Consider the following 10,907-nt stretch of genomic DNA (forward strand, 5'->3'; position numbering starts at 1 on the left):
TCCTTCCTTCCTTCCTTCCTTCCTTCCTTCCTTCCTTCCTTCCTTCCTTCCTTCCTTCCCTCCCTCCCTCCCTCCCTCCCTCCCTCCCTCCGCAAACTGTGTGAAGCCCAAGAGAAGCCCATGGATTCCTTGCAGCAATCTCCAGTGACGTTATTTGAACTACCTGCTGCAGGTAGAGTCATGTCTTATTTACATACCAAGGATTATACGGATTAAAGCAAACGCAAAGCCGGGGAAACCAAGCCCCTGATGTGATCAGGGAACAGGGGCAAGTACCCACAAGCAACTCCCCAATCAAGTCAAAATAAACAATGGCTGCTTACAAGCGATTAGACACAGTGGGCACGAAACCTGCTCCTCCCACGGAAAACCTGCCCATTTAGACCGGACCGCACAAAAGCTGAATTGCTGACTTCATCTTCACCTATCGGTGACATTTCTCCCTTCTTGCTTTATCTCACCTGTATGTCAACCTTGCAAGGCTCGGGTGGGGCTTGGCTCCAGTCCTGTTCTGGGAGCACGGAGGACTGGGATAAACTCAATGCTCCTTGGGGGAAAAAAAGATAACAATGAGCCCTTTTTCCTTTTTATCTGGCACCGGGGCTTTTACGAGGATCAACAAACTTTTTTTTTTTTTAAAGAAGCGGAAGGGTCTTGAAACTTCCAAGGGAAGCGTTGATGCGCATCTTATCTCACCGATGCAATTGTGCGCCCCGTTCTAGCATTTTGGGGGGGCAATGAAAAAGTGGTCCTTGGGATAAAGACACGAGGATGCATTATGTACTGTGAGGTCGAACCTGTGACAGGTGTGTCCAAGGTGAAAGGACCGCTTTCTTCCGTACCCGAAAACAGAGAATCTTGAAAGCACGTCCTGTTTTTATGTGATTTGCAGAGGTTGTGCAAGAACGGGGTGGGCTCCTGCATGGGCTCCAGAGGTTCCCCCCTCCCCCCCAAAAAATCATGCAAGAATAGAGTGTGCTTTCATGAGATTTTTGGATACTGGGGAGGCTGCATGACAATGGAGTGTGCTGTTGTGTGGCCTCCAGAGTCTCTGAAAATCAAGTGACAATGGGACATGCTTTTGCGCAGTTTTCAGAGGCTGCGGAGATGAAGGAAGAACATTCTCTGAAGCTGCTTCAAGGACAGAACATAGAAGGACAGAGGTGGGACCTTGGAGGTCTTCTAGTCCAACCTCCAGCTCAAGCAGCAGAACCTGCACCATTTCAGACAAATGGTTGTCCAATCTCTTCTTAAAAAGCTCCAGTGTTGGAGCACTCACAACTTCTGAAGGCAAGCCGTTCTACTGATTAACTGTTCTAACTATCAGGAAAATTTCTCCTTAGTTCTGGGACGTTTCTCTCTGCTATTTTTAAATTGCTGTCTCTTGGTCCTTCAGGGAACAAGCAGTGACTTGGCAGAAGAATAGTGGAGCAACTGTTCTGCTTTGAAAAAGCTGCATTTAAAGGTGGTCTCGGTTAATCCTCCCCATCCATCCATCCATCCATCCATCCAACCAACCAACCAACCATCCATCCATCCATGGAAGCTTGTCAAGCTCTCCAAGCAACCCAGATGGAAGGAAGGCCGAGCATGTCAGAATTGGCTCTTCATTCCTGATGATGCAACAGGGGAGAGAGTGCTACCGTAGGTCAACAGATGTTCCCAACCTCTAGCTTGATGACTTCCTTCATTTCTGGAAATTGCCAAAAAGGTAAATAACAAGTTGTGAGCGTGATTCAGTGCTAACTATGTGTATGTTGGCAAGGGAGTACAGCCATTTCCCCCGCCCCCCTATTTCCAGCAAATGCCTTTAAAAAAAAAAAATCCCATTGAAAACACATACATACACAAACAACGGATACACAGAATTATGTCATACCCCCGCTTGGCTTTATTTTTGCAGAACGAATTGCATCTTTAAAAAGGATGATTGGGTTGAGGACTTGGATGACCTCCTGTTAGGACAGGACCAGCTATAGAAGATAGAATTTTAGAGCTGGAAGGGGTTGCAAAGGTCTTCTAGTCTAACCCCCTGTTCAAGGCAAGAGTCCTTGTACCTTTCCTTCTTTCCTTTCGTTTCCTTTCCTTTCCTTTCCTTTCCTTTCCTTTCCTTCTTTCCTTTCCTTTCCTTTCCAACACAAAACACAAAGATTCGAATCATCTGTACTCAATAGTTCTACTTCATGTATTTGGTCCTTGTTCCTCTAGAGTTCATTGTCTTGTGGAAAATTGTCTCACCATTGATTGGGCTGGCTGAGGATGATGGGAGCCGTGGTCCATCAACGGCAGAGGGCGACGGATCAGACGCTCCGTGAAAATCCATTCCATGAGATTTTTCTCACAAATTGTATTTGCTGTTCAGGTGCTGGGGAATGTACCCCAACGCTTTCCTTTCCCAACTCCTATATTTGAAAACCCAGCCAACGCAACGAAGGGAAGAAAGGTCCATTTTTCCCTCCCCAGCGTGCCAAGGAAGAGGTGGTCACTGGCCTACCCTAAATTCAGAGGGCTGGATGGCTTCCAATCAACGCAGAAGGCCTACATTGATCGCCTGGGTGGGGAGCCTGCCAGCCTGATAAAACCACCGTGAACAACAACGCTTCTGCTTTCTCTAAATATAGTGCTAAATAATCTGGGTTGCTTGTTCACAGTTATTTACCTAAATGGTTTGAAAAACAAGGAAGGCTTGTCTGTTTTTATTACTGGTGCCTCTCTCTCTCTTTTTTTTTTGTACGTTGCTTTGCTTTTGCAAATATCTGCAGAGCATTAATGTCTAAAAATACTCCTTGGTTTGAGGTCCTGGATCCAAACTAAACTTGTGGGTGGTAGCCGAGAGGTAGAGGCGAGAGAGAGAAAAAAAATGTGTATGAGGAAATCACAAGTTTCTGTGGGTTTCCCTCATCCCAGCCACATGGAGAAGGGCAGGGATGGACAATGTCCCCTTTACGACCTGTGGATTTCAACTCCCAGAATTCCCGAGCCAGCATAGGTGGGTCAGGAATTCTGGGGGTTGAAGCCCACAGGTTGTAAAAAAGGGCCATAATTGTCCACCCCTAGAATAGTATAGAAGTCTGGGGATTCCTACACAAGATGTTCCTTGTGACATTTTTGGAGCCCAAAAAATCTTTTTTTTTCCTCTCATTCAGATAGGCAAGATGGAGCAGATGTAATGGAACCAACCCAACCAATTTCTGCAAAAATCACCCTGGACTGTGTTCATACAAAGCACCGTGTCATAATTTCATTAAACCGTGGTTTGTTAAACACGCTGTCATTGCTCATTCCTATGTAACATGAAGCCAGGATGAAATGAATTCAATGCTCAGGGCTTCACAGCACCCAAATAGGTTTGAGATCAACATATGAACCAACTTGGCTATTATTCTATTTGCCCTGGTATTGCAGTGCGTTGAAAGAAATGATTCAATAACAAAATATAGAGAAATGTATTATGGTAGGGCAAAATCTTTGCAGAGAGGGAGCATGTTAGGCTGAGTCATTCAGAGCAGTTTTATGTTTCCCTGTAAGGTGTCAGACAAAAACAGCCCCATCGCCTACCTTTCTGAATTAAATATTTCATCATCAGCTTATCACAACATAATTGTTTTTTTTTTGGTCCCTCTTGTTTTAGATTGTCTTGTTTTGTGTGGGCGTGCATATATATATGTACCTGCATGTTGATGAATACCCAAGTTCTTTACTCAGGATTTATGTGAGTTGTGCTTAGCGTGTGCGCTTTGTAATAACTCATTCATTACTGCACAGTTTTGGAAAGCGCATTTGATTTACTACTTCTTGTTCCTAAGGGAGGTAGAAATCAGACAAGTGAAATCCTCTGCAAGTCCTCAAATTTCAGCCCTTCAACTCAGGAAGGGATGGTAAAGAATCTGCACTAATATTGACACGGACTAAAGATATTCCTCAACTTAACCGCCGTAATGGAGGCTGCCCATGCAGTCGTAAGGCACGATAGTCGTAAAACGGGTCACCCACCTGATCGATCCTGTTTTACAATTTTTTGGAGGGGATGGCCATAAAACAAAAAACATGGTTGTAAATTGGACTCTGCAGTTGTTAAAGCGAACCCATGGAAACCAGAAGTAAAAAAAATGTTGAGACTCTAGAAAGAGAGCAGAGAAGAGCAACAAAGATGATCAAAGGCTGGAGACTAAAACATACGAAGAACGGCTGCAGGAATTGGGGTTGGCTAGTCTAAAAAAAAAGAAGAAACGGGTGACATGATAGCAGTATTCCAGTATTTGAGGGACTGCCACAAATTATTCTCCAAAGCACCAGAAATCAAGACAAGAAACAATAGTTGGGAACTAATCAAGGAGAGACGCAACCTGGAATTAAGGAGAAGCTTCCTAACAGTGAGGACAATTAACCGGTGGAAGGGCTTAATGACTTAAGCAAAGTCACTCATTCCTCTGAGTAATTAAATTGTCTTGCTACCAAGCCAACATGGCACAAGTACTTTCCTTAGTGTTTTCAAAAGTTAGATCTCTCTTGGAAAGTGAACTATTAAAAATACATGTATTTGAAAATATGCAAAGTGACTCTCTCATATTTAATTGCCTCCTCATTCAGGTAGTTTAGCTTTAGAAGTAGAGCAAGCAAACCCCTACCGTCTCTTGCAGTGCAATTAATTTGATGCACTGTCTGCATTTTTCTCTCCAAGCCTGCCTTGAGAGAAGCTTTGTACTTTTTTTAAAAAAGACTTCTTTAAACATTCTAAAAATGTTGGCTCTTAGCCTGTCTGCGTTTTGTTTTTACCCGATTGGCATCATTTCTCTCTGGTACTTATCTGAAGAAAATCCTCACCACCTCTTCTTTTGATACCCCTTTTTCCCCTACCCCTTTCAATCCCAAGAACTATTTTAATATTTTATATTTTAGAGGCCTTTTCTTCTCTCTGGGAAAGCTGCTTTGCCCATAAATTTACTCACTCTGTCTTGGCACTGCTTTACAAGGACAGTCTTTGGATGGAAGGGCTAGCTCTTCCAAAACAAAAACAGGATGTTTTCAAAATAGTTAAAAAGCAAATAAGACTTAAGGAGACAGCGCAGATGCTGATCTGTTGTAAATTGCAGACTGTCCAGTTTAAAGAGAAACACCATGTATTAAGATACTTAACAACCATGTTACTAACTTAACAACTGCAGTGATTCACTTAACAAATGTGGTAAGAGAGGTCATAAAATGGGGCTTGCGTTTTCACCTATCCTTTCTCTCTTGCCTTTTTTTTTTTTGGTTTTTTTTTTGGCACAGACCTAAAGACGGAAAACGGGTCAACTTAATTTGGGCTTAATTATTCCCAAGATATGACTCACTGGGCGGAGTTAGCTTAACCCTGTGCATGACTGGTTTTGGTTTGGCCTCAGCTTAACTTCCGTTGGGATAAACGACTAAAGTGTCTTCATTATGGCTGAGTTATTCTTGACCAGGAAATAAAATATAATGACAATATAAAATATAAAATATAATTAGGGGACTGGAGGTTTTAGCCTCCAGTCCCCTAATCATCTTTGTTGCTCTTCTCTGCACTTTTTCTGGAGTCTCAACATGTTTTTTTATAGTGTGTTGACCAAAACTGGATGCAGTATGATGAGAAAGATATAGCTTTATTAGAGGTCAAGGGTATTGCAGTACTTTGTGCTGGGCTTGGTGATGTCTGATGCTGCTGTTGGATAGGAGGGGAGGACGATGTCTACCACCTCCTTCTTAGTGCTATTATACTGAGGCATTCTGGATAAGGTACCTGCTAGGAATCCCCCCCCAAGGTAAATACTTTAAGGTAAAGTTAAACCAATTGAAGTATTGTGCCCACTTCACTGACAGTGTCAGCAGTGATAGTGCTGCTTGGAGTTACAGCTCAAAGACCTACGGGATCCCGTTCTTTCTTTGGGTCCTTCCAGAGAGTGGTTGAGCATGCCTCTTGTTGAAATGCACTATGTATGTCTCTGGTGGGTGGTGGACACTGATGGTTTGTGATGTCACCGCTGCTGTAGAAACCAGGAGTTCTTATCTAAGGACAAGACTTTCTGCTCTCAAGTAGCAGAAAAAAGTAGAGAGAAGAAGGAGCATCTTAAACCTGGCAGAGTCATCCAGGCCAGTCAACTGAAAACGGAACCCTTCAAAGACCTCAGATCCTCTACAGTTTCATTTCTCAAAGTCACAAAGATGGCTCAGGAAATTGATTGGCTCAATAGCCAGGCAGGACTGTGTCCGGTGGACTTATACAGACACGACCTTCCCAGGGATGAGAACTGTGAGATGGTTTGCTTCATCGACGTAGCCACCCTGAGTTTAAAGGACAAGGACCAGTTCAAAGCCAAGAAGACCACAAGCGAGTCCAGCATTGTTTCGATGTCCTCCAACGACTTTGATCTGGCCCTGGAGAACTTGGAAGAGAAAAATGTCATCGTGATCAAGGATAACGAACGGACCAATGCCATCAACACAGTCTGCCTTTTCAAGCAAGGCTCCTCGGAAGAAGCCAACATTGTGAGTTGGCTCAGCAATGACCTTCAAAAGTACGCTGCTGGGTTCCAGCAGGCACTGTCCAATTTCAACCTGGCCTCCAAATCTAAGCCGCCTTTCCATGCCTCCATAGCTGAGAAGATCTTCCAGAGCACCAACAGTTCTTTCCAAGATTCGGACACAAATCTGCTCATGCTGCCTGAGTTTGGACGTGGTGGCCTAAGTCATTCCTAACTGCTAGACCATCTGTCCACCCGGAAGAGCTCAGGTGTGACCTCCTTTGGGGAGCATCACCCCAGCTACCACTTCTGAGCTGTTCATTGGACTTCACAATAATACAGCAACTCTCGTAGGAGTTTCGGTATCGGATATCTAAAACCAGGAGTTGGAGATTCCTAAATAATAATAATTACAAAAAAGTTCTTGACATTCGTCTTCTGAAATTTGTATTTGCTTGTTTGTCTTTGTAAATGTCTTCAAGGAAGTCAGAGTGGTTGGGTGGCCACTGGAGCTAAATGTCAGACTGAAAATGATCAGGCCGGAAGGTCAGATTGCAAAAGGATGCTTGGTCCCATCCAGCACCTTTGTCGCTTCTTAGTACAGGTAATCCTCCACTCACCATGATTCATTTAGTGACCCTTCAAAGTTACAATGGCACTGGAAAAAAAGGGACTTATAACCGTTTTTCTGACGTACGACCGTTGCAGCATCACCATGGTCACATGATCAAAATTCGGACGCTTGGCAACTGTTCCATATTTATGACGGTTGCGATGTTCCGGGGTCTCGTGATCCCCTTTTGGGATCTTCTGTCAACCAAAGTCAGTGGGGCAAGCCAGGTTCACTTTACAACTATGTTATTAATTTAACAACTGTAGTTAAAAAAAGATCATAAAATGTAGGCCAAGCTCACTTAACAACTTTTTTGGTTAGCAATAGAATGAGAATCAAATTCTACTTGCAAATCTGAAAGTGTTGATCTCTTCCTGTCTCCTTTATGACCTGAGAAACTGGGGAGGGTCCTTTCTGACTCCATTAATCCCCTCCCCACAATGTCTCTCTTATTTGGCCATTCCCTCAGCAGCATCTCTTTGCCCATCTGCCAAGGTCCTTCTCACATACCATAACACTCAGTTTTTCCCAGCTGGACATCCCTGCAGGGCAGCAAGTGGTACACACACGCTCTGCCCTTCCAATATTTCACCCTTCCCTAGGTGTTTATCCCAAGCCATGCCGATACCAAAAAGGCAACGTGCAGTTTGTGACGGTTGTGATGCAAATGACCAGCTTCTCTAATTAGGTTCTATTGTGTTGACTCTTAACAAGTGGCAGAGAAGCGCTGGCACTAGAGACTATCCTACTATCTTCCTAATCATTGTGAAAGTGTGCCCAGCCTTAATACAAACCACAAAGCCTGTGTTCACAACAATATCCCAAGCCAAACTAACCACAGGATTGTTTAGGGCAAGGTGTGAATCTAGTGGCAAAATCCGTTGTATTTTAGAGAGAGAATCAGGGAGATTAGCAATGGAGGATCCTTTAATCACCTACCAACATAATTAGTTTTTTTTTTAAAAAAGTCAGAATAAATAAATCTAGAGCTGAGCTACTAACGGGGGGTGGGGGGAAGTGGATGACGTTCCTGTGGCCAAAATATCAACTCAGATGAAAAAGTCTCGATAGACAACTTTTGAAGGAATCCAGAACAAGCTCTTTTTCAGCTGAGGTCAAAAGCATCTGGAGATGGGAATTCTCCGTGTTTATAACGGTTAGGAAGGTTCACTAGTTGCCACCTCTTTAGCAGAAATGGAAAATTGGAACATGTACATTTCTTGTGTACCTCACATGGGGGTGCAACAGCTTGTGGGTTTTTTTGCTAGTCCTATCTCTTGTAGAGGTGTGTGTGGGCCTAAAGGAAGGGGATCAGGTGTGCGTCTTTATCTGGATTGCTGCAAAGTGGAGCCTGGAATTAAATCAGGGGTGTCCAAACTTGGCAACTTTAAGATTTGTGGATTTCAATCCCAGCGTGGCTGGCTGGGGAATTTGGGGGGAGGGTTGGTTTTTTTTTAAGTCCACAGGTCTTAAAGTTGCCAAGATTGGACACCCCTGAGTTAGACCATGAAGTTCTAAGACATTGCTTTAGGCTGAGTGCAAGAATCAACTTGCCTTAATAATTGCAGGCCTCCGATTTGAACAATCTTCTCTCCCCCAGTAGCCTATCCGAACGGGATGCCTTGCTTAGGCAGGCTAGTCTAATAACGCAACAACTATAATTTTCACCAGACACATTGAATGCCGTGGGCTTACTCAGCTTCGCCCGTCTCTCTCTCTCTTTCTCAGGAAGCATTTACAGGTAGTCTTCAGCTTAGGACCACGACTGAGCCCCAAATTTGTGTTGCTAAGCGAAACATTTGTTACGTGAGTTTGGCCCCGTTTTACGACTTTTCTCGCCACAGTTGTTATGTGAAACACTGCGGTAGTTCAGTTAGTAACGTAGTTGTTAAGTGAACCTGGCTTCCCCATTGAATTTGCTTGTCTGCTTGTTGAAAAAGCAGATCACGCGACGCCGGGACACTGTGACCGTCGTAAATATGAGCCAGTCGCCAAGTTTTCAAATTTTGATCAGGGGACCATGGGGACGCTGCAACGGTCATCAGTGTGAAAAAAAATCACTTTTTTCACTGCTGTTGTAACTTTGAACTGTCACTAACTGTTGTAAGTTGAGGACTACCTGCGTGGACCTGGGTCACCCTGGCAAGCAAAGGATCTAGTGAGGTTGGGGTTTTTTAAAAACATTTTTCCCATAAGCATTGCTAGAAATCCTTAATCTGTTTTACCTAAAAAGCCTCATTAATGTGTATGTTAGGCGTACAGAATTTGGGGACCTGCTAATATATATCAGAAAGGGCACTTTTAATTAACCTGTCCTTTCCATTGCTTTCTTTTCTTCCTGGCTGCAGACATTATGGTAATTATTGATCATCATATCTTGTGTTTTGCATTTCAAGTGCTGCTTGGTTAAAATTTTCGGCTGCACATTTTTGGAGGTACACGCCGGGTGTCCTGCAGAAATTGTGCCTTGAGGGTGGCACATCAATGCAGGAGGGCATCTGACGGGGTTCCAAAGTGCCCGAGATGTGGCAAGCCATTGCAGTCTTGTTCCTTAAAAACTTGAGTTCATCTCTGAATTTCTGGAGCGCTGCCAGACGTTCGGCAGCGGCCTTTGGCCATTAAGCAAACAATAATTGGCATATCAATATGCTTTTCCTGGAATGGAGAACTGCTTGTCAAGGCGGATTTCAGGGACAGGAAAGAAGCATTTGATCTGCATGGGAAACATCTGGGCCTCTCTTCCAGCAGCTGTGAGCTTCCGTGCCGAGAATGGCACTTGAGGAAAGCATAACCCATTCCGTCTTTGCAAGAGGTCCCATAACACGCTTGCGTATAGAAAACTGGCAACCTGTCGCTAATTTGTTTGGTTAAAAGCTTTTAGAGGAGATGCTTTATTTGCATTCTCTTAGCCTGTAAGGTAGCCCGGACAAGAAGTGCTAGCTCTGTCTTTATTGAGACAACTCATCCCAAAGGCATTAGAATAGAATAGAATAGAAGAGAAGAGAAGAGAATAGAAGAGAAGAGAAGAGAAGAGAAGGGAAGGGAAGGGAAGGGAAGGGAAGGGAAGGGAAGGGAAGAGAAGAGAAGAGAAGAGAAGAGAAGAGAAGAGAAGAGAAGAGAAGAGAAGAGAAAATAGAAGAGAAGAGAAGAGAAAATAGAATAGAAAATAGAATAGAATAGAATAGAATAGAATAGAATAGAATAGAATATATGGGACAGAATGGAATGGAACGGAACAGAACAGAATAGAATAGAAAAATATTGAATAGGATGGGATAGGATGGGATGGGATGGGACGGGATGGAAAGGAACGGAACAGAATAGAACGGAACGGAACGGAACGGAACGGAACGGAACGGAACAGAACAGAACAGAACAGAACAGAACAGAACAGAATAGAATAGAATAGAATAGAATAGAATAGAATAGAATAGAATAGAATAGAATAGAATAGAATAGAATAGAATAGAAAATATGGGATGGGATGGGATGGGATGGGATGGGATGGGAGGGATGGGATAGGAAGGGACAGAACGGAACAGAACAGAATAGAACAGAATCGAATAAAGAGCTGTTGTGGCACAGGGTTAGAATGCAGTATTGCAGGCAAAATTCTGCCCACTGCCAACAGTTTGATCCTGACCAGCTCAGGTTGACTCAGCCTTCCATTCTTCTGAGGTTGCAGTGTCCCTGGGGGTCACGTGATCCCCTTTTGGGACCTTCTGACAAGCAAAGTCAATGGGGAAGCCAGATTCACTTAACAACCGTGTCGCTAACTTAACAACTGCAGCGGTTGCTCAACCAATGCGGCA

This window comes from Protobothrops mucrosquamatus, unplaced genomic scaffold (genome assembly GCF_001527695.2).
Source record: "Protobothrops mucrosquamatus isolate PMUCROS unplaced genomic scaffold, P.Mucros_1.0 scaffold2624, whole genome shotgun sequence".
NCBI lineage: Eukaryota > Metazoa > Chordata > Lepidosauria > Squamata > Viperidae > Protobothrops > Protobothrops mucrosquamatus.